The sequence below is a fragment of the Aegilops tauschii genome, chromosome 7 (assembly GCF_002575655.3).
Source record: "Aegilops tauschii subsp. strangulata cultivar AL8/78 chromosome 7, Aet v6.0, whole genome shotgun sequence".
NCBI lineage: Eukaryota > Viridiplantae > Streptophyta > Magnoliopsida > Poales > Poaceae > Aegilops > Aegilops tauschii.
Window position 1 is genome coordinate 9,294,263 of NC_053041.3, and position 27,760 is coordinate 9,322,022.

The 27,760-nt window shown below is 47.2% G+C and overlaps 1 pseudogene; it reads right to left on the reverse strand.

Annotated features, from left to right (window-relative positions):
• Positions 1–159: 159 nt before the first annotated feature.
• LOC141026632 (uncharacterized) lies at positions 160–27,760 on the reverse strand (annotated as a pseudogene).

Sequence of the window (27,760 nt, forward strand, 5' to 3'; positions counted from 1 at the left end):
GGCATGGTATCATCATTTGATCCACATAGCATGTGCAAGAAAGTTGAGAGGGTTACGGCAAAAACTAGATGCACTTCGTGTACAAAACGGACAATGGTATCATACTCGTCTGTTACAAAGTTGGCATGGTATCATCATAATAGTTGCGGGAGAAAGTCTTCACTTTTTCTTCGCTTGTGTCATTTGCTTATTGCGCCGTAACCATGGATAATCTTCATCGTTTATCAGGATGCTTGGGTCAGCCTTGACTTTGAAGGGAGGAATTTCATGAAACTTTTCATAATCTTCAGACATGTCTGTCTTGCCCTCCACTCCCACAATGTCCCTTTTTCCTGAAAGAACTATGTGGTGCTTTGGCTCATCGTATGATGTATTCGCTTCCTTATCTTTTCTTTTTCTCGGTCTTCTAGACATGTCCTTCACATAGATAACCTGTGCCACATCATTGGCTAGGACGAACGGTTCGTCAGTGTACCCAAGATTGTTCAGATCCACTGTTGTCATTTCGTACTGTGGGTCTACCTGTACCCCGCCTCCTGACAGATTGACCCATTTGCACTTAAAGAAAGGGACCTTAAAATCATGTCCGTAGTCAAGTTCCCATATGTCCATTATGTAACCATAATATGTGTCCATTCCCCTCTCGGTTGTTGCATCAAAGCGGACACCGCTGTTTTGGTTGGTGCTCTTTTGATCTTCGTGTAAAATGTATTCCCATTTATCTCGTATCCTTTGTAAGTCAATACAGTCGAAGATGGTCCCCTGGACAACGAGTACAACTCATCACAAACAGTGGTGTCACCTCTGAGACGTGTTTCCAACCAACTGCTGAAAGTCCTGATGTGTTCACATGTAATCCAGTCGTCACACTGCTCCGGGTGTTTGGAGCGCAGACTGTTCTTGTGTTCATCGACATACGGGGTCACCAAGGTAGAGTTCTGTAGAACTGTGTAGTGTGCTTGAGACCAAGAATATCCGTCCTTGCATATTATTGAGTCCCCTCCAAGGGTGCCTTTTCCAGTCAGTCTCCCCTCATACCGCGATTTAGGGAGACCTATCTTCTTAAGGCCAGGAATGAAGTCAACACAAAACCCAATGACATCCTCTGTTTGATGGCCCATGGAGATGCTTCCTTCTGGCCTAGCGCGGTTACGGACATATTTCTTTAGGACTCCCATGAACCTCTCAAAGGGGAACATATTGTGTAGAAATACGGGCCCCAGAATGACAATCTCGTCAACTAGATGAACTAGGACGTGTCATGATATTGAAGAAGGATGGTGGGAACACCAGCTCGAAACTAACAAGACATTGCGCCACATCACTCCTTAGCCTTGGTATGATTTCTGGATCAATCACCTTCTGAGAGATTGCATTGAGGAATGCACATAACTTCACAATGGCTAATCGGACGTTTTCCGGTAGAAGCCCCCTCAATGCAACCGGAAGCAGTTGCGTCATAATCACGTGGCAGTCATGAGACTTTAGGTTCTGGAACTTTTTCTCTGGCATATTTATTATTCCCTTTATATTCGACGAGAAGCCAGTCGGGACCTTCATACTGAGCAGGCATTCAAAGAAGATTTCTTTCTCTTCTTTCGTAAGAGTGTAGCTGGCAGGACCTTCATACTGCTTCAGAGGCATGCCGTCTTTTTCGTGCAAACGTTGTGGGTCCTCCCGTGCCTCAGGTGTATCTTTTGTCTTCCCATACACGCCCAAGAAGCCTAGCAGGTTCACGCAAAGGTTCTTCGTCACGTGCATGACGTCGATTGAAGAGCGGACCTCTAGCTCTTTCCAGTAGGGTAGGTCCCAAAATATAGATTTCTTCTTCCACATGGGTGCGTGTCCCTCAGCGTCATTCGGAACAGCTAGTCCGTCGGGACCGTTTCCAAAGATTACATGTAAATCATTGACCATAGCAAGTACGTGATCACCGGTACGCATGGCGGGCTTCTTCCGGTGATCTGCCTCGCCTTTGAAATGCTTGCCTTTCTTTCGACATTGATGGTTGGTCGGAAGAAATCGACGATGGCCCAGGTACACATTCTTCCTGCATTTGTCCAGGTATATGCTTTCAGTGTCATCTAAACAGTGCGTGCATGCATGGTATCCCTTGTTTGTCTGTCCTGAAAGGTTACTGATAGCGGGCCAATCGTTGATGGTTACAAACAGAACGCGTGCAGGTTAAATTCCTCCTGTTTGCGCTCATCCCACGTACGTACACCGTTTCCATTCCACAGCTGTAAAAGTTCTTCAACTAATGGCCTTAGGTACACATCAATGTCGTTGCCGGGTTGCTTAGGGCCTTGGATGAGAACTGGCATCATAATGAACTTCCGCTTCATGCACATCCAAGGAGGAAGGTTATACATACATAGAGTCACGGGCCAGGTGTTGTGATTGCTGCTCTGCTCCCTGAAAGGATTAATGCCATCCGCGCTTAAACCAAACCATACGTTCCTTGGGTCAGCTGCAAACTCAGCCCAGTACTTTCTCTCGATTTTTCCCCACTGCGACCCGTCAGCGGGTGCTCTCAACTTCCCGTCTTTCTTACAGTCCTCACTGTGCCATCGCATCAACTTGGCATGCTCTTCGTTTCTGAACAGACGTTTCAACCGTGGTATTATAGGAGCATACCACATCACCTTCGCAGGAACCCTCTTCCTAGGGGGCTCGCCGTCAACATCACCAGGGTCATCTCGTCTGATCTTATACCGCAATGCACCGCATACCGGGCATGCGTTCAGATCCTTGTACGCACCGCGGTAGAGGATGCAGTCATTAGGGCATGCATGTATCTTCTGCACCTCCAATCCTAGAGGGCATACGACCTTCTTTGCTGCGTATGTACTGTCGAGCAATTCGTTATCCTTTGGAAGCTTCTTCTTCAATATTTTCAATAGCTTCTCAAATCCTTTGTCAGGCACAGCATTCTCTGCCTTCCACTACAGCAATTCCAGTATGGTACCGAGCTTTGTGTTGCCATCTTCGCAATTGGGGTACAACCCTTTTTTGTGATCCTCTAACATGCGATCGAACTTCAGCTTCTCCTTTTGACTTTCGCATTGCGTCCTTGCATCGACAATGACCCGGCGGAGATCATCATCATCGGGCACTGGTTCCTCTTGATCTTCAGCAGCTTCCCCCCTTGCAGCATCATTGGGCACATCGTCTGGTTCCTCTTGATCTTCAGCAGCTTCCCCCGTTGCAGCATCACCGTATTCAGGGGGCATATAGTTGTCATCGTCCTCTTCTTCTTCGCCGTCTTCCATCATAACCCCTATTTCTCCGTGCCTCGTCCAAACATTATAGTGTGGCATGAAACCCTTGTAAAGAAGGTGGGTGTGAAGGATTTTCCGGTCAGAGTAAGACTTCGTGTTCCCACGTGTAGGGCATGGACAACACATAAAACCATTCTGCTTGTTTGCCTCAGCCACTTCGATAAAATCATGCACGCCCTTAATGTACTCGGAGGTGTGTCTGTCACCGTACATCCATTGCCGGTTCATCTGCGTGCATTATATATAATTAAGTGTGTCAAAAACCATTACAGAACATCATGAATAGATAATTAAGTGACCAAATTAATAGAAGTTCATCATCACATTAAAACCAAAGTACATACATAGTTCTCATCTAACAACATATATATAGCTCTCCAGAGCATCTAATTAATTAAACCATACATTGAAACTATGTTAAACATTTCAATGCGAAAACAAATGCGATCATAATCGCAACCAAGGTAACAATTGATCCAACGGCATAATGATACCAAGCCTCGGTATGAATGGCATATTTTCTAATCTTTCTAATCTTCAAGCGCATTGCATCCATCTTGATCTTGTGATCATCAACGACATCCACAACATGCAACTCCAATATCATCTTCTCCTCCCCAATTTTTTTATTTTTTCCTTCAAGTAATTGTTTTCTTCTTCAACTAAATTTAACCTCTCGACAATAGGGTCGGTTGGAATTTCCGGTTCAACCACCTCCTAGATAAATAAAATCTATGTCACGTTGGTCGGCATATTTGTCATAAACAATAAATGAACCAAATAGTTATAAAAATATAATATATACCACATCCGAATCATAGACAGGACGAGGGCCGACGGGGGCGGATACCAAAACCATCGCACTATGTAATAAGAAGGAATAATAAAAGTAACAAAATTAGACAAGTATCTATCTAAAGTAAGAATTTTTTTCTTTCAGAAAGAAGATAAGAACAAGAGGCTCACCACGGTGGTGCTGGCGACGAGATCGGCGCGGGCGATCGACGGCGGTGAAGACGGGGACGGGACGTGACGGACCGCTAAACCTAGACAAATCTCGGGGAAAATGGAGCTCGGAGGTCGAGTTTCGAGAGGAGAAAAATTAACTAGTGTGGCTCAGACATTTCATCGAACACCTCATGTGCATAGGAGGTGAGCTAGAGCACCCAAATGCCCTCCCCTCGCCGGCCAGAAAAAATAGAGCACTGTGGAGTGTTCTGCTGTGGCGATGGGGTATATATAGGCAACTCATTGGTCCCGGTTCGTGGCACCAACCGGGACTAAAGGGGGGGCATTGGTCCCGGTTGGTGCCACGAACCGGGACCAATGCCCCCCTTTAGTCCCGGTTGGTGGCACCAACCGGGACCAAAGGCCTTGTGCTGCCCCGCGTCAAAAGTTTAGTCCCACCTCGCTAGTTGAGAGAGCTCGAGAGTGGTTTATAAGCGCTGCTGCGCCCACCCTCTCGAGCTCCTCTCAACTGCAGGCTTTCGGGCCTAACCATTCTCTTTGCATGTGGGGCCTACTGGGCCTTCTGCGGGCCTGAATCCTGGCCCATGGATGGGTTTCAAGACGTATTCAGGCCGTGGTGGCCCAGTAGCTCGCATAATTTTTTTCCCTGTTTTTTGTTTTCTCTTTTGCTTTATTTATTTTGTTTTGTTTCTACTTACAACAAAAAACTTATTTATTTTACTCCATTTTGTTTCTAATTACTTATGTATTTTACTTTATTTATTTTATTTTTATTTATTTTACTGCTGCTATTTTTATTTATTTTATTAAGGTTTATTTATTTTATTTTCTATAAAAAATGAACATAGATGCGCCTATAGAGAAAATTCAACCTAAATTCATAATAAATTTCTATGAAATTCAAAGAAATTTACTCTGAATTTAGGTCAAATTCCCTGTATAAGGGCATCTATTTTCACTTTGAGAGGAGCTCAACAAGGCAGAGAGGGACGGGCTTATAAACCGGTGTGAGCGCCCTTCGGTTGGCGAGGTGGGACTAAACTCTGACCGCTACTAGGACCAACCCTTTAGTCCCGGTTTGTGGTATGAACCGGGACGAAAGGGTGAGCCTCTGGTCCCGGTTCAAGCCACCAACCGGGACCAATCACTACTAGAAAACAGGCTATAGATAATATAGATGGCGCATTATACATGCGGTGCGCTACTAGTATATAGTAATGGCGCACCTATACATAGTGCGCCATTAGTATCTAAAATAGTAATGACGCACCTAGTAAAAAGTGTGCCATTACTATGTTTGACCAAGCTTTGACCCACTTCTGGACATAGTAATGGCGTACTTTTCCCTGATGCGCCATTGCTATTTTTGATACTAATGGCGCATTGCTTAGGAGGTGCGCCATTGTGGTTTTGTAGGTAAGTGCCGCAGCCCGACCGTCCACCATCTCTCTCCTCTCTCTCGCACGGAACCCTATCCTCTTCTCCCTCACCCCACGCACACACACACACACGTCTCTCGGCCTCGCCCCAGCCCCGATCCATGCGCCATTGTGGTTTTGTAGGCAAGTGCTCCCTCCTCTTCCTGCGCGGCGGCCCTTGCCCTCCTCTCTCTTCGGTCCCCTTCGCGCCTCCTCGCGGCAGTCGCAGCCAAGGAGCCCGAGCTCGGCGGCGATAGATCGGAAGGCAGCGGCGGCGCTGGATCTGGCAGTGGTGGAGCCGCCGCCGTCTCCACTCGCCGGGAACCGGCCAGATCCGCCCCACGAGCTTCACAGGTGCCACCCCCTCCGCCACCAGCCACGGTGGCCTCCCCCGCCCCTATCGGCGCGGATCCAGCCGCCATCTCCCGCAGCAACGGCGGCCTCGCCCTGCTCCGCCCCCGCTCCTCCTCCTCCTCCTCCTCCGCGCCTTCGCCTCGCTCCCCATCCCGGCCGCCGCGAGAGGCGGCCTCGACCCGTCTCCCTCAGGTTCTCTCCGCTCTCACACCCTCCGTGTCCGTCCTCTGGATTCCGTTTCCCGGGGCCTTGCGCTTAGTGACGCACGCCGCGCGTGCTGGACCGGCGACCGATATCGTACATGTGGCTAGCTCGATAGGACGCGGATCCGTTAGTTGGCTTGAATTCATGGATTATGCCGCTGTTATTCACGGACTGGGACTGGTGTTAAGACAGACTGTCAGTGCACTGGCAGTGGCAGTGATGAAGAGCAAGAGCTCTCCGGATGAATGATTTGGAGTGACTCCTACACTAATTCGTAAACCTAGATTCCTGAAATGGCACATATCTTCTCTCTGTCTATCACCAAACTTGCTCTATCAGTCAAGACTATGCATCCATTTGCCACTTGCTGGCCACATGTTAATTCAGCTCCCGCAATTAATGTTACCAAATGAATATCTTCTCTGTTTCCCCAAACTCGCTTTATCAGTCACGGCCGCATATCGATCTGCCACTTTCCTGCCATAGATTAATTCAGCTCCCTGAAAAAATAAGAATAGAAAAAAATCAGCATCGATTTGGTCGTCTATTCATTCTTCATAAACTTCACATGCAATTTCTAGCATATGGTGTTCACCCAAGTAATAATCTGCTATTGTTAACCAGGTATCATCGATGAAAAACATGGGTCGTTTTCGCGTACTCTTCTTCAGGATAAGCCTGAGATCACGTATGCTTCGTAATCAGAGCTTTCACTTTCTATTCATGTTCTTCTTGCGTGGGAATATTTGTTGAAACATGCCCCGCAATGGTTTTTCCAACAAATTTAGGGAAGAAATGATTCGTGGGTATATGAGCAATTCTGAACTTGAGACTGCTATACAAGACTTTGGGTGGCGCTGTGCTAATGTCTCTAGGATATACAGGTATATGATGTAATACTTTGCTCCCTATCAATGAGTACGCTCAGAGTTTCTCGAGCATTTTTTGGGATCGTCAATTTGTTTAGCCATGTCATATAGATATTGTTATGATTGGTTAATATCCAACTGTGGTAGGTAGACGATAGAAATAAAATGCATTACTGATCTAAATGGGGTTCAGTAGTTCATAGTTACACTCATTGAGAGGTAATATAACTTAATATCAGTTTAATGTGTATGACTGTAACTTGCGGTGGAGGAGCAGAGGCGGCAGCCCGCGCGCAGGGGGGCTGCTCCGGCCAGCCCCTTCGACTTCTCCACCATGATGAACTTGCTGAATGTAACCAAGCGCTTATACTGAATTCTCCGAATGAAGAGTTTACAGTTTCATACTCTGTTTTGTTCTGTTCATTTTCAAACGCGAGTTCTTGGAGGATTTTACTTATACTACAGGTTTGAATCGGTTGTTAATTTGGTTGGGTTTCACTAAAGATATTCGCGTCCATTTTAACATATTCGAACTTGCTCAATGTAACCAAGCTCTACTGAAGCATTTTACAGTTTCTGCAAAACTAGTAATACTCTGCTCTGTTCTCTCCATTGTCAAAGTTGAGTTCTTGGGAAGATTTATTTACACAAGCTCGAATTTCCTGTGAATTTGTTTCGATTTCATGGGAATTTCTGTGACAATTAACTTGAATCGTGGATTTTGTTGTGGCGTGGGCGCAGGACCCGAGCATCAAGGAGATGGCGGAGCAGATCGCCAAGGACCCGTCCTTCAGCGAGATGCCCCGTAAATCTACTGTATGATCAATCAAAACACGTTTTGTCCAAAGTCCAAACTTAATGGTAAACAAGAGGCTAATCTTGCTATTTTTTGTTTGTTATGCGGTTTGCACTTTCTGTTTCCTTGAACAGTTTACAGTTCATCTAATTTACATTTTTATGTTAACTTTAGCAATTAATTTACCTCAAACAAGGTAATTAATATGATAATTATCCACTGTGTATACCGCAAGTAAGTAACTTACTGTAATTATGTTAAGAAATTAGAATGTTTGTGACCGACTGTTTAATAAGATGCTCTTTTCACAAGGTGTGATATTGTGGCATATTTACCCTGGAGCTAGCATATATATGGAGCTGACTTTGTTCCTGGAGGTGAGCATATATTGTTGATCTTCTCATGTCAATTGCAGCAGTTCCTTGATTCACAATTTATATAGTTTGGTATAGTGGTTATATTTGGAGGTTTATCCCTGTGAAATAATCACCGCAAGGTGAGTACTTTCCGCAGCTAATGTGTTATGCATAAGCTCAGTGTGTTTGCTCAATTAGCTACTGCTCAATTAAAATTGGTGACCTTCCATTGATGATAGGTTTAAAAATTATGCATTGAGTAACTGGACCTGACCTGGAGTACTTGGTTAATTCAGTGATCTTTTAACAAAATTTTAACTGAATTATTTTGGGCAATGGAGTACTGAATTTTAACTGAGTAACTTGCACTTGCATATGCACTAGACCACTTGTAAATTCTTTGGCTCCTCTTTAATCTGGTGCAATTACTTAACTGACCGTAATAGCCCTGACACTTGTAAGTAACCATATCATTCAAACATCCAATTAAATCTATTCTACTCCATTTCCTGAGATGAAATTGTGATGATGGGAGTGACATTAAACAGCTTGAACATCTAATTGTGCATGTACTCCATTGTTATATACTGATCCATCTTGTCTTTGCCCCATGTTAACATTCAAATTGTTAATTGCATTCAAAGTGTTAATTGCAGGAGCAGACACAGATGAGGAATCTGCTACCTCAAAGCAGTTGATCGACGTCGGGAGGGTGGGTACGTGATGTCGGAGGCTGCCGGGAGGGTGGTGACGAGCTACCGAAGAGATGAGTTCTGGCTCTCCTCGAAGCCAGGACGAGGCGCTGTTGCCGATCGGACGTGGACTCGATTGATTTTGATTTGAAATATGACGGGTTGTAATGTAAAATGCACTTCAGTTCAAAATTTCCTCCCCTTGCGAGAGGTATTCTTGGACGGAGGGAGTAGAAGATTAGTTATAGGATTTTGTTTTATTTCTGTGCAATTTTCTTTTTATTGGATACTTATAAAGACATGGTAATATTCTTGCTATAATAAAAATGATGGTTCTATTTCATTTTTTGTTTTTAAATTATTTTTCCTTGTAGGTTGTTTTTTGTAAATTTGTATTTTTTTTGTTTTCCAAATATACTATTAGTGGCGCATTTCAGCCTTTATTGGTGGCGCACCTAGCTTTTTAGCTAGTGGCGCACCTCTAAGGTTACTAGTGGCGCACTTGGCTTTATTACTAGCGGGGCACCTAAGGGTTAGTAATGGCGCACTATTAGGTGTGTCATTACTGTCTGGGATAGTAATGGCGCACCGGATGTGCGCCATTACTAAAACTTACTAATGGCGTGCTAGTAATGGCGCACCTAATGTGCGCCATTAGTAGCCAAAATAGGTGCGCCATTAATAACCTGTTTTCTAGTAGTGAATGGTGGTGGGCTAGGAGCGAGGCCCATTGGTCCCGGTTTGTCCCACCAACCGGGACCAAAGGGGCCGGACGAACCGGGACCAATGCCCCCACGAGGCCCGGCAGGCCCCCGGCCGCACGAACCGGGACCAATGCTCACATTAGTCCCAGTTCGTGACTGAACCGGGACTAATGTGAATATTGCCCTGTGACCAAAGCCCGGTTTTCTACTAGTGGTAGGCTAGGAAGGGTTCGGTCCAGGGAGCGATAACCGCCATGATTTCATGAGCAGAGGGTGTTATCTCGATATCCAAACCCCCGACGGTATCTGCATTGTGTTCGACAGCTGGATGTGTGATCAGGTCCGTATTGCCGTCGCCGCTCTCACCCTGCCATACTACGGATGGCTTAAAGAACCTTTCCACAAAGGTGTTAGGTGGCACAGGGTCGCGCTTAGCGCCCATACGAGCGAGGACGTCGGCTGCCTGATTACTCTCTCGAGCGACTTGATGAAACTCCAGTCCCTCGAACCGAGCTGATATTTTTAATATGGTGTTTCGATATGCCGCCATTTTTGGGTCCTTTGCGTCGAACTCTCCATTGACCTGGGAAATTGCGAGGTTTGAATCGCCGCGCACCTCCAGGCGTTGTATACCCATGGAGACAGCCATGCGAAGACCATGTAGCAGCGCCTCGTATTCGGCTGCATTGTTGGAGTCCGTATACATAATTTGTAGTACATAGCGGACTGTTTCCCCAGTAGGAGATGTTAGGATGACCCCAACCCCCAGTCCGGCCAGCATTTTGGAGCCGTCGAAGTACATAATCCAATTGGAGTATGAGCTATACTCTTTATGGAGTTCGGCTTCCGTCCATTCAGCGACAAAGTCAGCCAACACCTGGGATTTAATAGCCCGGCGTGGCTTGTACGCGATTTCGAATGCTAAAAGCTCGATAGCCCATTTTGGCTATGCGGTCAGTGGCGTCCCTGTTATTGATAATGTCATTGAGTGGTACTTCAGATGCCACTGTGATCGAACACTCTTGAAAGTAGTGTCGCAGTTTTTGGATGCCATGAAGACTGTGTAGGTTATCTTCTGATAGTGGGGGTATCCGGATTTGCAAGGTGTAAGGACCTCCAATACATAATAGACTGGTTTTTGGGTGGGGAATTTATGTCCCTCTTCCCCTCATTCGACAATGAGCACAACACTAACCACTTGGTTAGTGGCCGAAATATATAATAACATGGGCTCTCCAACACCTGGTGCACCCAAGATTGGGTTACTTGCGAGAATGGCTTTGATTTCTTCCATTTCGGCTGTGGCAGCGTCCGTCTATTTGAAGTTGTTAGTGCGTCGTAGTAGCTTGTAGAGTGGTAATGCTTTTTCTCCTAATTTGGGGATAAACCGCTAGTTTCTGGACTTGCTTTAGGTCTGTTGGTTGGCCAATTGTGACAAATCTCGGATCTTGGCTGGGTTCGCCTCAATTCCTCTATAGGAAACAATGAACCCTAGCAACTTTCCGGCTGGTACTCCAAAGACGCACTTTTTCGGATTGAGTCGTATGTCGTATGTCCGTAGGTAGTCGAAGGTGAGGCGGAGATCATCTACCAGTGTTTCAACGCGTTTTGTCTTAATGACCACGTCGTCTACGTATGCTTTGACTGTTTTGCCGATCTGTTTTTCCAAGCAAGTTTGGATCATACGCTGGTAGGTAGCCCCGGCGCTTTTGAGCCCGAAGGACGTAGTGTTGAAGCAGAAGAGACCATAAGGGGTAATGAACACGATTGTGGCCTGGTCCGATTCCTTCATCTTAACCTGATGGTATCCGGAATAGGCGTCGAGGAAACACAAAGAGTCGTGTCCCGCGGTTGCGTCAATGATTTGGTTGATGTGGGGTAATGGGAAGAGATCCTTAGGGCAAGCCTTGTTGAGGTCTTTGAAATCAACGCATAGGCGCCAGGATTTGTCTTTCTTTGGTACCATAACCAAGTTGGCTAACCAATCCGGATATTTAATTTCCCTAATAAACCCAGCCTCTAATAACTTGGCTAGCTCTTCTCCCATGGCTTGACGCTTGGGTTCGGAGAATCACCGTAGTGTCTGCTTCACGGGTTTGAATCGCTTGATTGCATTGAGACTATGCTCGGCCAGTCTTCGGGGGAAGCCGGGTATGTTTGAAGGGTGCCAGGCAAAGATATCCCAATTCTCTTGCAGGAATGTGCGTAGGGCGGTGTCCACTGCCGGATCCAGCTGTGCTCCGATAGATGTTGTTTTGTTAGGGTCCGTCGGGTGCACTTGAAATTTAACTATTTCCTCGGCTGGTTTGAAGGACGTGGATTTGGATCTCTTATCGAGAATCACATCGTCCCTATCCACCGTGGAGCGTAGGGTGGTTAAATCCTCCGCCGCTAGGGCTGCAGATAGCGCCTCGAGGGCCAAAGATGCAGTTTTTTTTCGCCACGAAGGGCTTTGTCGGGGTCGCTCGAAATTGTGATAATTCATTAGGTCCGGGCATTTTGAGTTTCATATACCCGTAATAGGGTATAGCTTGGAAGCATGAGAAAGCATCCCGACCGACGATGGCGTGATACCCACTATTGAACGGGACCACATGAAAGAGCAACTCTTCGGATCAATAGTTTTTGGGCGTGTCGAATACCACATCCAGTTTAATTTTCCCCGAGCATCGTGCTTCTCGACTGGGGATAATACCTCGAAAGGTGGTATAGCTGTGCTCGATGCATGATCCGTCCATCTGCATTTTATCGAGCGTGTCCTCATAGATGAGGTTAAGCCCACTGCGGCTGTCCATGAGCACTTTAGTAAGCCGAAAACCATCGACGATGGGGTTTAGTACTAATGCGGCGGGTGCTTGGACTGATCGGGGCTTTGGTTCGTCCTCGGCCGCAAAGGTTATTGCCGTGTTGTTCCATGGGCTCAGTGCGGTAACTTGGTGGACTTCGGCGAGGTCGCGGAGCGGCCGTTTGCGCCGATTGTTCGAAGAGAAGGTCTCGAAGACCGTGAGGACGTTAAAGTTGTCCCTCTCCGGAGAGTATTTCTATGGAGTTGTGGTGAGGATGGCCTCACCACTTTTTGCTACTTGTCGTAGTACCCAGCATGCTTGGAGGCTATTGTTGGGACTGTGCGCGGAGTGGCATGAATCGGGCAGGCCATGTCCAGCAGTTCGTCAAGAACGGACCTATGTCCCGTGAAGGGTTTATTTTTCCTGCCCATAGACTGGTGGTCTGGTGACCCGCCGGGATGTATCCCTTTACTCCGGGCCACACACTGCTTCAAGGCAGCGGGCTCCAGTTGAGTTTTCTGGGTCCTCCATGTGCTTTCCATCGCACGGTACTTTTGTACTACTTGTGATAGTTCCGTGAAGCTTTGTATGTGGCAACGGTCGAGGGCATTCAATATTCCCTCGTCGATGCAGTTACGATGAAAAACTGAAACTACGTCGTCGTCCGGGCAGTCTACGATCCTATTTTTAACAAGCAGGAATCTGGCCCAAAAGTGGTGGACCATTTCCTGAGGCTGCTGCCGCACATACATCAGGTCGTATATATCTGGAGGACCTGAATTGCTTGGAGAATATAGATTGTGGTGGGTGGGTGGCTTAAATTTTAGATCCAGTCCCACATCTGAGTTATGAGCTTGAAAAGTCTCTGAGGCGACCAGTTCAGGTCCGGGGGGGCACAAGGGCTCCTGCAATCCTATCCTTGAGCCAGAGTCCGGAGGGCGTGAGGTCCCGCCCGAAGGGGGAGTATCCGGCTCAGGGGATTTGGAGACCCGAACATATTTGGTCTTCAATATAGGGAGGGAAGTGTCGTCGGTCGGCTCCTCATCGACCGCTACAAGGTGGGTGATCGGCGGGTGGTTAATTTCCCTCTGGTCGGGTTTGAGCCCGATCCGATCATAGTCCATTGAGACCCCCAGGGCGGCGATGCGGTCCAACAGTTCATTTAAAGACAAAACATCTGTCGGATCCAACTTTTCAGTGTACTTGGAGCCGATGTGAAGACCGTGTTTGCGGCCGTAGGGGAAGTTGCGGGTTCGGCGGCCGCGCGAACTCCTATGGTGAAATTGCCAAACTGTAGGGTCTGCCTAGAAGGTAGGCACCCTCCAGAGGTGATATTGTCGTTGATGACTAGGCGAGCCATAGATCGCTTCTATAGACAACACGACAGAGCTCGGGTAGGGGTGCCGAAGCTGTGCGTCCAAGGATCAATGGTAATAGGGGACCAGGGGACACAATATTTACCTAGGTTCGGGCCCTCTTAAGAGAGGTAAAACCCTACTCCTGCTTGATTATATTCGACGAGTATGAGAATTACAAGAGTTGATCTACCTCAAGATTGTAGTGACTAAACCCTAGATGTCTAGCCTATGTGTATTCTAATGACGGTAATGAAGATAGCCTCTACGGACTAACCCCTCCAGTTTATATACACATCAGAGGGGCCTAGAGTTTGTACAAGGTCGGTTCATCGGGGAAGGAAACTTCCGGACTCTAATCTTGCCGTCTACGTATGGAGAAGTCCCATCCGGACACGTGGGATAAAATTCAGCTTGATCTTGTACGGCCCATCCAACCCGGCCCATACTCCTAGGCCGGACACCCGAGGACCCCCGAATCCAGGACTCGCTCAGCCGCGAACCCCTCGAAGATCAGATCTCCTCGGATATCAGCGACGTAATTCAAGTTCCCAAACCTGATCTGGTGACCGGGGGTGTAACTGTCGACCTACTCAAGGTGGCCACTCGATTCGGCACGTAGCACGAAGCCGCCGAACACAAAGACCTATCCGGGGAGAAAAGTCTCCCTGGACACAGCATCATCATTGATGAAGAGGTGCGCCATCAATCCTTCTGTTGACAACACAACAGAGCTCTCAATGAAAGCACCAATGTTGGTGTCAAAACAGGCAGATCTCGGGTAGGAGGGCCCAAGTTGTGTGTTTGAGGATCAATGGTAACAATGGACAAAGGGCCGCAATGTTTACCCTGGTTCGGGCCCTCTTAAAGGAGGTAAAACCCTACGTCCTGCTTGATTGTATTCAATTAGTATAGGGGTTACAAGAGTTGATCTACTTAGAGATCGTAATGGCTAAACCCTAGCTTATCTAGCCTATGAATATTGTGATCCTGCCTCCAGTCTAAACCCTCAGGTTTATATAGACACCGGAGGGGCCTAGGGTTGTACAGAGTCGGTTTACAGAGAAAGGAAATAGCATATCCAAAAACCTAATCTTGCCGTTCATGCATACAGGAGTCCTAACTGGACACGGGAGGTGTCCTTCTTCCTTCATCTTTACACTAGTAGAAAACAGGGCTTCGGTCACAGCTCAATGTACACATTAGTCCCGGTTGCATCACGAACCGGGACTAATGTGAGCATTAGTCCCGGTTCAAGCGGCTAAGGCGTTGGGAAGGCATTAGTCCCAGTTCAAATGGGACCTTTAGTCCCGGTTTGAGACACGAACCAGGACTAAAGGGTGCGATGCCCTTTTGTCCCGGTTCGTGTCTCAAACCGGGACTAAAGTTTCAAACTCTACCCCCCCCCCCCTTGTGTATCGCCTTTTCAGTTTTGTAAAAAACAAAAGAAAATGATAAAAATTTCAAAAATTAAAATCCTTCGAGATGTAGTTATGTTACTACATCTAGTAGTTAGGAAAATTAAAAAACTTAAATTTAGACATGTTTTGCAAAAAAAAGTGTTATGAAAAAGTAAAACGGTCATATCTTTTGCATACTATGTCAAAAAAAACACATAATATATCAAAAAATCAGCACGAAATTCCGCATCTAATTTTGACTGCCGTAGGCCTGTTTGCAAATTTTTAGAATCCTCAAATTCTGAAAGGAAAAAAAAAGATATGCTCAAATTTCAGTTTTTTTAAATTTTCGTCAAATTGTGGTCAAACTACTTATTCAAAAAATTTAGTGTTACTAAAAATTATTCAAGAATATTAGTGTTACTAAATAATTATTTCAGTTTTTTTTTGAATTTTGGTCAAATCTGGTCAAACTATGGTCAAACTATAGTCAAACTATGGTCAAACTACTTATTCAAGAAATATTAGTGTTACTAAATAATTATTGGTTTTAAGAATAATAGCTTCAAAATCGAACAGTGTAACGTGTGACTTCATGCTCAACTTGAACTCCTAATGGTTAATAGGATTGACAGCTTAGTATTGTCAGGAAAACAACAAGTGCAGTCTTTGAAACAAGGGGGAATAGAACTCGAAAGTTAAGCGTGCTCAGGCTGGAGTAGTGAGAGGATGGGTGACCGACCGGGAAGTTAGGCGATTTGAAATGAAGAGGGGTGATTAGAGATTAAATTGAGCAGTGATGAGGGGTGATTAGAGATTAAATACAAATAATTCAGAAATTTGAAAATCGAGAAAAAATTCAAATTTTTTAAAAAAAATTAAAAAACACCAACCGGGACTAAAGGTCGAGCTCGAGACAGCGGCCACGTGGAGGCCTTTAGTCTCGGTTCGTAACACAACAGGGACAAAAGGGGAGGGCCTTTAGTACCGACCCTTTAGTCCCAGTTCCGGAACTGGGACAAATGGGCCTTATGAACCGGGACAAATGAGCCTTTTTCTACTGGTGTTACAGCCCATCAGTCTGGCCCATATTGAATAGGCCGGACGCCCGAGGACCCCTAGTCTAGGACTTCCTCACGCGCCGCTTCCTTGGCGAAGTCGAATGTTTTGAGCCATTGTTTCTTGCCAGTGACGTGGTTTTATATTTGGGCGCCCCACTTCACCTGGGCCTCTAGACAACACCATGGTACCTGCTGTTGTCTGCCATTCCAGGATTTGTTTTACCTAACACTAGTGGATAATCGGCCTTTAGTTCCGGTTGGGAAGGGCCTTTAGTCCCGGTTCACCAACCGAGACTAATAAATCGGGACTAAAGTCTCCCCCCTTTAGTCCCGGTTGGCCACGACTCGGGACTAAATCCCTTCCACGTGGCCGGCAGCGCGCCGGGGGCTGGGGACCTTTAGTCCCGGTTGGTCTCACCAACGGGACTAAAGGTTTAGGCGTTTAGGGTTTGAGGGTTTTGGTGTTTATGGTTTATTTTTTCCTTTGGGATCATTACATGTAGGCATTGGGTGAAATGGTATTCTCCTTTGGGATCTATGATCTGCTCAAGAAAAAATCTCACAATTTCGTCTTGAAGTGCTCGTATGCGGTCCGTTGGTATAGGAGCTGATTCCGCATCTCTTTCAACTTTATTAAAGAAGGAGATCAATATGAATATATTAGTTATGTGTATATATATTAGAACATGATGAAAAAGAATTGTGAATTGTGTTTACGTACCCAAAGATTTCTTTCATCTCTGCTACCTTCGGTCATAAAGCGAATGTTCTCGCAAATGTAGTATGCACATAATTATTCCCTGACACCTGCCTCATGCACTTTACGAGAATAGAATTCAATCACAAGCATGATAATGGTATTGAAACTAGAAATTAAAGAGATGCGTTGAAGTAGCTAGTACGACTCAATTACCCTGGGTCGCCACCATTTCAGCTTTGGGTTCCATTGACCGATAACCTCTTTGATGGGATTTTTCCCAAACCCTGCTTAGCAAAGAAAATGAATAAAAGAGTTATTAATTAGTTGATATCAGGAAATGAACTAAAGAGGCCGACATAGTGCGATAATGATTGAAATTACCTGTCGAGCATCAACTTCACGTTGTGGTATTCTTTAGGTTCTTTAAGTAGTGAGTACAGTACTTGAACTTTTCCCTTGTGAACTTCAGTGATTTGCAGGATCCAGTGAAAATTGCATGAGCACACGTTTGTATAAGCGGGCATGTGCATAAACTCATCAACTACACTTATTAACATGTAGTAAGCAAAATATAATTTTTAGTACAAGACAGTAATACTCACCGAAGTTGTAAGGAAGTAGTATTTCTGGTTGGGTATTTTGTTGCTTCAAAAACTCTAGCAAGCTACTCTCTGTGTCTTCTGGGCTGATTTTCCACACACCTTCATTAACGGCATTTGGGTCAATGAACCCAATGCCACAGACTCTATCTTTTTTCATTTCATATATCTTCATTCTGCATAATACGACAGAAAAGCATAGAGCGAGAATAATTATAGGCAATGAACGAGCACAACTAGAGACTTAAATTACAAAAAGAAATCACTTACACACAATAACAACTGACAAAAGATTTGTCGAGTGAGTCTTGATTGAATAACTTAAATATTTATTGAAACTCAACCCACAGATCTTTTTCATGGAAGTAATGCTCTGCCTTCACTTTCACCATGAGGCTCTCACCCGTTATGTATTTCTTGCAGGTACCAGTCATGCAATCTACGCATTTTCGTTGGTAGAAGCGGGACCTCCTCAGGGCTGACCAAAGGGTTCCCGAGGACATATTCCATGCTAGTTCATCCTCTTGAATCGTGGGGAGATCCTCGATGCCTAGGAGTTGTTCAACAGTGACACTAGCCTCTCTAGACATCTCTCTAGCTGCATCAGTTATTACGGGCTTATCGACGGTACTCACCTTCAGAGGGGGGATCCAGCACCAGGGATGTAAGGGTTGCCATCGTAGTGCTCCCAACACTTGCAGACATAGCCGGTCCTATTTGATGCATCAACGCATGAGCTGTTGCCGCTGAGACAGGCATAGCCTGGGCCTTGGGGTGGCGGTTGACCTTGCACCGGACACGAACTATTGCCGATGGTGAAGTCCACGACTTGGGGGAGGCCCCTCGGGAATTTCTTGGAGAAGTAGGTCTCGTCCCCGTAGACATCCTCCGATGAGTAGTTATACCATCCCTTCTCCACCAACATGGCGAAGGAGCAGGTTGTGTTTCTGGGCCTATCGCTTAGCCACTCGGTTCTCTTGGCATCAGCTATCGCTGACACTTGACTGAACCCTTTAGTGAAGGAGGCCTCACAACACCCTTGCCCGCTAAAAGGGTCATCGGGTGCAATACCATTGGGCTGGGAAATGCACCAGTTATCAAGCCTCCGTAGGCATTACCCGATGACGTAGAGAACACCGCCTCAATGTTCAAGCCGACACCGATGAGAACATTCTGGCTCCCTGAGATGAGAAAAGGCCCTTGGATGCCTGGGAGAAATGTTGTTTGTCGAGTGAAGCAATGGTAGGGTTCCCTTGTCCCACACCCGCAGTCGGAGCTCACCGCGGCATATAGCCGCACGTGAGCCCGGGAAATCGAGATGTCCATGACCTCCATCGGTCTCGTAACATCCATCTGTTCGCTGAAGTTGCTTTCATGGTCCTCGCCGACCGCTGAGTAGTTCCCGGCGTGACGGACTGGCCCGCTACGTCTTTGTCCAAGGAATCCCCGAGAAAGAGGCGAGGTCGAGAGAAGGTGTGGTTGCAGGTGACCTCGGAGCCCGGGAGGAAACAGCCAGGTCGCATTCCGAAGGGGTAGGGAATGCCGACGTTCCCGCACTCGGCGAGGCGCCGTGGGTCAACTGTGATGGGCTCCCCACTCGCTGCTTGCAGCTTTGCTGCTGCAAGTACTCCTTCTGTTTCTTTTTTAGTTTGCATATAAAATTTGATTAAAGTCAAATTTTGTTAACTTTGAGTAAGTTCATAGAAAAATATATCAAGATTCACAATATGAAATCAATATTGTTAGATGCATCATGAAAAAAAATCATACCATATAGCTTTAGTATTGTAGATGTTAATATTTTTTTCTATAAAGTTGGTCAAACATTATAAAGTTGACTTTGACTAATTCTTATATGCAGACTAAAAAGAAACATAGGGAGTATCATCATCATCATCATCATCATCGTCGTCCATAGCTCATTGCGACCTCCTGGTATTCCTCCTAGAACAGAGTAGGTGCAGTGCAGCTGCTTAGGTTTTTTCCTTTTTTGAGAAAAATTGACTACTAGTCATAGAACAAAATGAAATGTACAATGGGCAAAAGCTATTACTACTTTGCGCAATAAAAACTGTTGTGGGTCACTAATAGATATCGATATGGAGTAGTGAAACTCTAAATGAAATGCACAATGTTTACTTCACTTGATCAAATCCCAGAGACAACGACACCGATTAATAACACGACAGACGAGACTAAGGCCAACTCCACCGCGCGGCCCCATCCTGTCCGGTCCCGTCCGTTTGGGGTAAAAGGGACAAATCGGGCAGCCCAGCGCGCGGGAGCAAACGGACTTTTGTCTGTTTTGTGTCCGCTTTTGACCCATCCGCGGCCCAAGTTTGCGCCGCTTTTGGGGTAAAACGGACACCACGCGGACGTGCCGTCCGTCTGCGCGTGTCCTCCCCTGGCCCGCCCGTCGGTGGCACAAGACGGGCCTTTTTCTATCCGCCCCCCTCCCTCCGGCCGCACCCCACTCCACTCTTCCCCTCGCCGTCGCCGCCATTGCAGCCGTGCAGCTCGGACGCGCGCTCGCCTAGCCCCTTCCCCTCGGCGCCGCCGAGCTACCCAACCACGGCCGCCTGGTTTGCGCACCCGCCGGCCGGATTTGGGGCGGATCCGGTCGGTCTTGAGCTCGCCCGGCTGTGGGAGGCCGGGCCGCGCCATGGACTGGCCGGGCACCTCGCCGGAAGGCCCTGGCAGGGCCGCAAGGCCACATGCAGGCAGTGGCTCATCCTCTAGCCGCTCGGATCTGCACCGTCGGTGGTCCGCCGGCAGATACACGAATCGCGGCCGGCCGGGCTCGGTGCTTGCCCAAAAGCTCGTCGGCGTGCCACTCATTAAGTGCGACCACTGCCCAAGGATGGTCGTGCGCCGCGTGTCTACAACGCCGAAACATCCCGGATGGGTGTTCATCAAGTGCTTAAACGATGGGGTATGTGCTCTTTTTAGCTTCGGTTTGTGCTCTCGGATCAGACTAGTTGTGCTAACTTCAAATTTTATTGTGTAGAATGGATGCAAGTTTTGGTATTGGGAAGAAGAGTACATCGATATATTGATAGAGCGAAATTTAGTACATGTTCGTGCACTTTTAGCTAGCATAGAGGTTGTAGATGAGACAAGTGCACTTGCTGCTAGATTAGAGGCTAGGCACGAGACTAGGTGTGAGGAAGCAACATCGACTTCCGGCTTGAAGAAGAAAGGAGGGTGCAACGTCGAGCCTCCTCCATAGATCAACAACGAGTGCATCGAGAAGGCCCTAACCCAACTCAAGGGAGCAATTATGGAAGTTAGGTATCTTCTTAAACGTATTCTTATGGTTCTTGTTTTCTTTGGCCTTGCTTTACTAGTCAAAATGTGATGATGTATTGTCATGTACCAAAAATGAATGATGAAAAAAGTGAAGGACTTGCAAAGAAATGTGCACACGGACAAGATGCGGCCGGGATGCGTCCGCGCGCTGGCGCACGGCCACCGCATCCCGGAAACTGCCCGGACACGACCCCATTGCCCTACCCAAACGGACAGAATCCGGACAAAACGGACGTCCGTTTGGGGTCGCGCGGTGGAGTTGGCCTGACAGAAAGAAGTACTCCAGCAAGCGTTCGTCTATGAGCACATCCTCAGCATCTTGATGCACCATATGTAATATTTCTCGTTGGTTCGACCATCGACTTTCAGAGGTGTTTGTTTGCAGAGGGATCGAGTAGAGGATAGAAGAAAGGAACTGTAGGCGGGAAGGACGGTTCTGCTCGAAAACTACTCGGAAGGAATCTTTTCCGAACAGTCCATCCACTTGCCCACTTGCATGCACGTCTCATCGCCATGTGCCGGCCCTGTGATACGTACGTACCTTTATGTCTTGCCAATTCTATTCACTCCAATCAAGGTCCATCCCTTCTATCCACGACAATATCTGTCAGCGGAACCAATCAAAATAACTTTGCTTTACTGGCGACGTCATGTTTTGCCCGAGTTTACGGGCTGTTTGGTTCTAGGCCTAGTATTGTCACACTTTGCCACACATTTTTGCCAAGCTTGTTTAATGTTAGTCATCAAAATAAAAGCTACAAGTTGGCAAGCCAAAGAAAATTTTGTCATATTTTTTGTGTGTATGCCATGTGAGGTCCAAGTGTGGCTTACCTAAGGTGTGGCTTAAACCAAACACTCATTTAAGTTAATCAAACTTGCCTAACTTTAGATGTGACAACATTTGGCAAAGTTAGTCACAAACCAAACAGCCCGTACAACTTCAGCACATGGCCTTTCATGCACCAGAGACCTTTGCTTAGCAAGAGCAGTGCTAGTACTCCCTGCGTTTCAAAATATAGTGTTTTCTCTATTCCCGTGCTCATAAAGCGCGGGCGCGCTATAATTTGTAATGCAGGGAGTACCGCTATATCCAAGAAAATGTTTTTCAAAGATCACCTTCAAAACAAAAACTCCAAGAGACATCTAGTATCTGGTAGCATTTGACAATGTTCAAAGATCATCTTCATCAACTCCCAGAGGCATCTATCTTGTAGCATTCATCACTTATATATGGCCGCAGCCAGTCTTGTCAATCCAACGTCCGACTAAATCAGAATTCACCATTGTTCGGTTGCATCCGCATCTGAAGAGCAGGTTACAGTCCCTGCCAGCACGACCAAATGCCTTGGCTGATCCTATAGCAACATCCGAGCGTTCAATCTGGCCATCTCATAATTTAGAGATTATTACCAATTCAGCATGTCCCATACTCTGCTACAGACCATCGCCAAAGATCCTGAAAGTGTGTATTCATGGTCGCTGACAGGGAACGCACTACACATACTCGCAGGTGCAAGCAGCGGCAGGAATCGCCATCTACACGAAATTGTCCTCATTTTCATCATCGGATGCCCTCTGAGGCGCACCCAGTTCAGGCAGATCATATCAACCCTGCAAATAGTAATTGACACGCAGACAAAGTTCAGAGATTAAAAAAATACATTGTTCGCTATTTTACAATAGGAACTATTTATTTTTTTTGCGAGTAAACTTCTGATCTATTTATCTTTATCTTTATCTTTATCTTTACCTAATATTAACGGACGGAAGATTTCATAGTTCTCCATAAATCATCTTTTTATATCCGTTGATTTTAAGTTATCTACAAAAGTTGATGGCTGAGATTTAAAAGAAGAAAGATTTTCTTTTTGTGTGAAAAAACTATTCATTCGTTACCCCCACGAGCCTTACAGAAACCTTGGTTGAGAAAAAAGAACAGGCAACCGAGAGTCACGGTGACCACCACATGTTGGGGAACGTAACAGAAATTCAAAATTTTCTACGCATCACCAAGATCAATCTATGGAGTAACTAGCAACGAGAGAGAGGGGAGTGCATCTTCATACCCTTGAAGATCGCAATGCGGAAGCGTTGCAAGAACGCGGTCGGTGGAGTCGTACACGAAGCGATTCAGATCGCGGCAGAATCCAATCTAAACACCGAACAACGGTGCCTCCGCGTTCAACACACATGCAGCCCGGTAACGTCTCCCGTGCCTTGATCCAGCAAGGAGAGAGGGAGAGGTTGGGGAAGACTCCGTCCAACAGCAGCACAACGACATGGTGGTGATGGAGGAGCGTGGTACTCCAGCAGGGCTTCGCTAAGCACTGCGAGAGACGAGGAGGGAGAGGGGTAGGGCTGCGCCAAGAGAGAGGGAGTCTCGTGTCTCTGGCAGCCCCAAAACCCCCACTATATATAAGGGAAGGGGAGGGGGGCGCCGGCCCCCTAGATCCATCTAGAGGGGGGGGCCCTCGGGAGGGCAGCGGCCCCCTTAGGGTTTCCAACTAGGGGGGGCGCCCGCCCCAGGGGGGCAGCGGCCCCCTAGGGTTTCCAACCCTTGGTGCCTTGGGCCCTTGGGTGGGGGGGCGCACCAGCCCACTAAGGGGCTGGTTCCCACCCAACTACAGCCCATTAGGTCCTTCGGGGCAGGTGGACCCCCGGAACCCCTTCGGTGGTCCCGGTACAATACCGATAAACCCCGAAACCTTTCTGGTGACTGAAACTGGACTTCCCATATATAAATCTTCACCTCCGGACCATTCCGGAACTCCTCGTGATGTCCGGGATCTCATCCGGGACTCCGAACAACATTCGGTAACCACGTACATCTATTTCCTATAACCCTAGCGTCAACGAACCTTAAGTGTGTAGACCCTACGGGTTCGGGAGGCATGTAGACATGATCGAGACATCTCTCCGGCCAATAACCAACAGCGGGATATGGATACCCATGTTGGCTCCCACATGCTCCACGATGATCTCATCGGATGAACCACGATGTCGGGGATTCAATCAACCCAATATACAATTCCCTTTGTCAATCGGTATGTTACTTGCCCGAGATTCGATCGTCGGTATCCCAATACCTCGTTCAATCTCGTTATCGGAAAGTCACTTTACTCGTTCCGTAATGCATGATCCCGTGACTAACTACTTAGTCACATTGAGCTCATTATGATGATGCATTACCGAGTGGGCCCAGAGATACCTCTCCGTCATACGGAGTGACAAATCCCAGTCTCGATTCGTGCCAACCCAACAGGCACTTTCGGAGATACCTGTAGTGCACCTTTATAGCCACCCAGTTACGTTGTGACGTTTGATACACCCAAAGCACTCCTACGGTATCCGGGAGTTGCACAATCTCATGGTCTAAGGAAATGATACTTGACATTAGAAAAGCTCTTAGCAAACGAACTACACGATCTTGTGCTATGCTTAGGATTGGGTCTTGTCCATCATATCATTCTCCTAATGATGTGATCCCGTTATCAATGACATCCAATGTCCATGGTCAGGAAACCATAACCATCTATTGATCAACGAGCTAGTCAACTAGAGGCTCACTAGGGACATGTTGTGGTCTATGTATTCACACATATATTACAGTTTCCAGTTAATACAATTATAGCATGAACAATAGACAATTGTCATATGAACAAGAAAATATAATAATAACTATTTTATTATTGCCTCTAGGGCATATTTCCAACACCACATCCTTCCTACATCGCTGATCAATCCGTTTTTTGTTCGTTCACATGCATGTATGTTTTTTTCTCAGTCGAGGTCAACTCCAACTCCGTATCCGCAATACAACTTCCTCCTCTCCTCTTTCTTCTACTTCATGTAACGGAAATCTTCTCTTCACATCGTTCCGGATGGTCGGTCAAGTCCCAAGGCCCTTGCTCACCTCCGTAATCCTTACTGGTTCCCCAACCTATCGCCACGGCCGCCACTCACCTTCTCTCTTGTTGCCGACTTGCCGCTGATGAGAGCCGGTAGGTCGAGACGCGAAGAATAGAGGGCGAGGGATGGAATTGGAAGTAGGAAGAGAATTGTTGCGGCCGCACACTATGACTCACAACCACACTTGCGATGGGAGATCAGTAGTCTCGGGGATTCTTATATCTCCCACTCCCTCCTGGATTCAACGGCGCCCCCATCCAGCCATCCCTCATGGTTCTGCGCCGCCGATAGCGCCGCTGCAATTCTGATCGGTTCTTCGCCCGGCCACCACACAACCTCCTTTACTGGGCGCTGAGCCACTCACTCGGGCGAGTTGTGAGAGATCGGCATGGGGAATCAGTTTATGCCACTTTGGGAGAGCCTTTGTCCCGCCCTTCCTGCTCCAGCCACACCATGGTGATGATCGGAGTGGACGACATGATGGCAGCTGGTGGGAGGGACTAAGAGGATGTTGGTGGATGAGATCGATGGAACCGCCGGCCGCTGATAGGAGGAACGGCGCGCGGTTGGCATAACGATCGGTTGGATGGAGACGGTGGCCGGCGGGCAGAGCTTCAGCGGCTCGCGGAGGTAGCGCCTTCGCCGGCCAGCCGCCGGCACTGGAGCGCTAGATCTGTGCCCGTGCGCTCTGTGCGTGCGTATGTGTTGGTGTGATATTTTTCCCCGGTTATGCCAGTGCCTCCGCTCACATACTTGCCATGGCTAGGAGTCGTCAGTACAAGGTTCTTCCTCTGCAGTCACCATTGTCTAATTCCCAGTACTACTGGAATTTTCATGTACGCCGGGTGTAATGCTCTTCATCGAATGCTAAAATACGGACACTCGACAAAGCAAGATTTGCCGAGTGTCACTCTCGGCAAACCCACCGTCACGGCAAACTGACATCTTTGTCGTCACTGCCTCACGGCAAAGAGGCACCGCACGGCAAAGTTGCAGACGCCGAGAGCCGCTCACGGCAAAGAGGAGCCACGTGGCATGCTCGTCCGCAACAGACGGCTCCGTCAGTTACTGCGTACTTTGCCAAGCGTCACCCTCGGCAAAGCATATGCAACATCCTTTTTTTTGTGTGTGTTCTTTTTAACTGACATGTGGTCCCACTGGTCACATTTATCAGTAAAAGTTTTAAATAACTTCCTAAATATTCTTGAAAAAATATGACGATATCTTTGCCGAGAGCAGCTCTTGGCAATCCTCCTGACCAGTAGGATAGCGTGGCCCACATGGGAGCTGACAGTTTACATCGCTTTGCCGAGAGCTGGTCTCGGCAATGTCGCCTTCCTTTCCGAGAGCAGCTCTCGGAAAAGGTGTGGCACAACAGTAGGTCTCCCAGACGACCATGTTTTCGAGAGGGGCTCTCGGTAATATGTAGTTTTCCAAGTGTTGCTCTCGGAAATCTTTCCCATCCATTCTGCTGTCAAGCTATTTCTTTTCTGATCCCTGCAGATAAAAACAACTGCAGTGCAATTTTGATCATATATAGGCATAATTTGATCTAGTCCACACATATATAGGCATAATTTGATCATATATAGGCATAATTTGATCTAGTCCACACATATATAGGCATAATTAGGGATAGTCCACATATTGTCACACACAAGTCGAATGTATTATCCTAGTAGACGTCACACACAAGTCGCAAATTCATACATATTGTCACTACTTGCAAAACACGTGCACGTCACAATAGAAGTACACTTGTTCATATATAGATCACCTTGAGGAGTAGAGGCCATCGGGTTAACATTCCGGAGGAGGAGGAGGGGCATCACTTGCACTGCTTCGAGATTGCATAAGAACCTATAAGATGAGAGTCACGTGAGGGTGGTTCGTCCATATGTAATGAATCTTCTACTCTAGTTTAGATAATGTTCTACCTGTAGTTGTTCCTCAAGCAGCTTCAACCTCTTGTTCGTGTCTTCCCGTTCCTTTTCTCTGGACTCCTGCTCAGCCTGCCGCCTTTGCTCCTCTTCAACAGCCCGCTGCGCCATTAAATCCTGTAACATGGCATTAGGCTCATATAGGTTGGAACGGTGCTATTTCGAGGCATGGACATAAATGAAAGGTTAGGATGCTAACCTTGAGACGCGCTATCTCATGTGATGCGGCGGTTGGGCGACTCCGTATGGACGGAGTTGAGCTGGTGCTCGATGCGCGTATCTCGTGCAGCTTGCAATGCGACGATGTGGCGATCGCCCCGTTGCAAAGGAGGTGGCGGCCATGGCCCTTCCCCTCGCCAGGAATGATGAGAAGCTCGGGATCAAGGGGCTTGGACGTAGGTTCGGCTTCCTGCCCGTGCACCTCCTGGAAGACCTCTTTGAAGGTCCCCCACTTCTCCTCCGCCGACTCACTGCAGAACTCGGCGCCATCCTTCCCCTTGTGGCCTTCTCTCCAGGCTTCCAGGATGTGGACCGAGCGACCAGCCTTCGCCTCTTGCAAAATTAACCATCAAGTTGAATGAACCAAGATGCACCATGCGAAAAAGTTAACATCTTAATCCACATACCATGTGTTGCTTGAGAGCGGTTAGGTTCCGGCTCCCCTGGACATGAGCCGGGCCTGGCATTTTGGCTCGTTCATTTCCCTTCTCCACATGCTGCGCCTGCCATGCTGGGTCACACCACATGTCAAGCAGGGCCTCCCAACAATCCTCCTTCATCCAGGGTTCCTTCACCTAGTCAGACAAAATCGAATAATTGAGGAACAAGAGGGATGAATCAAAGTACTAGCAACCGATGTAGTCACTTACCACTGACAGGTATTCTTCTTGCGACAAGTTGGTCTGGCAAGCAGTCTTCCTTGTCATCTTCTCTCCCTTCTCATCGAGCGGCCGACACTGCATCACGGCTTTGTACCGCAGCGTGTGCTTGGTGTCAGAGAGCATCTTTCGGGTAGATTTCACGATGCCTTTGATCGCCTTCTGCTTCTCACCATCCAT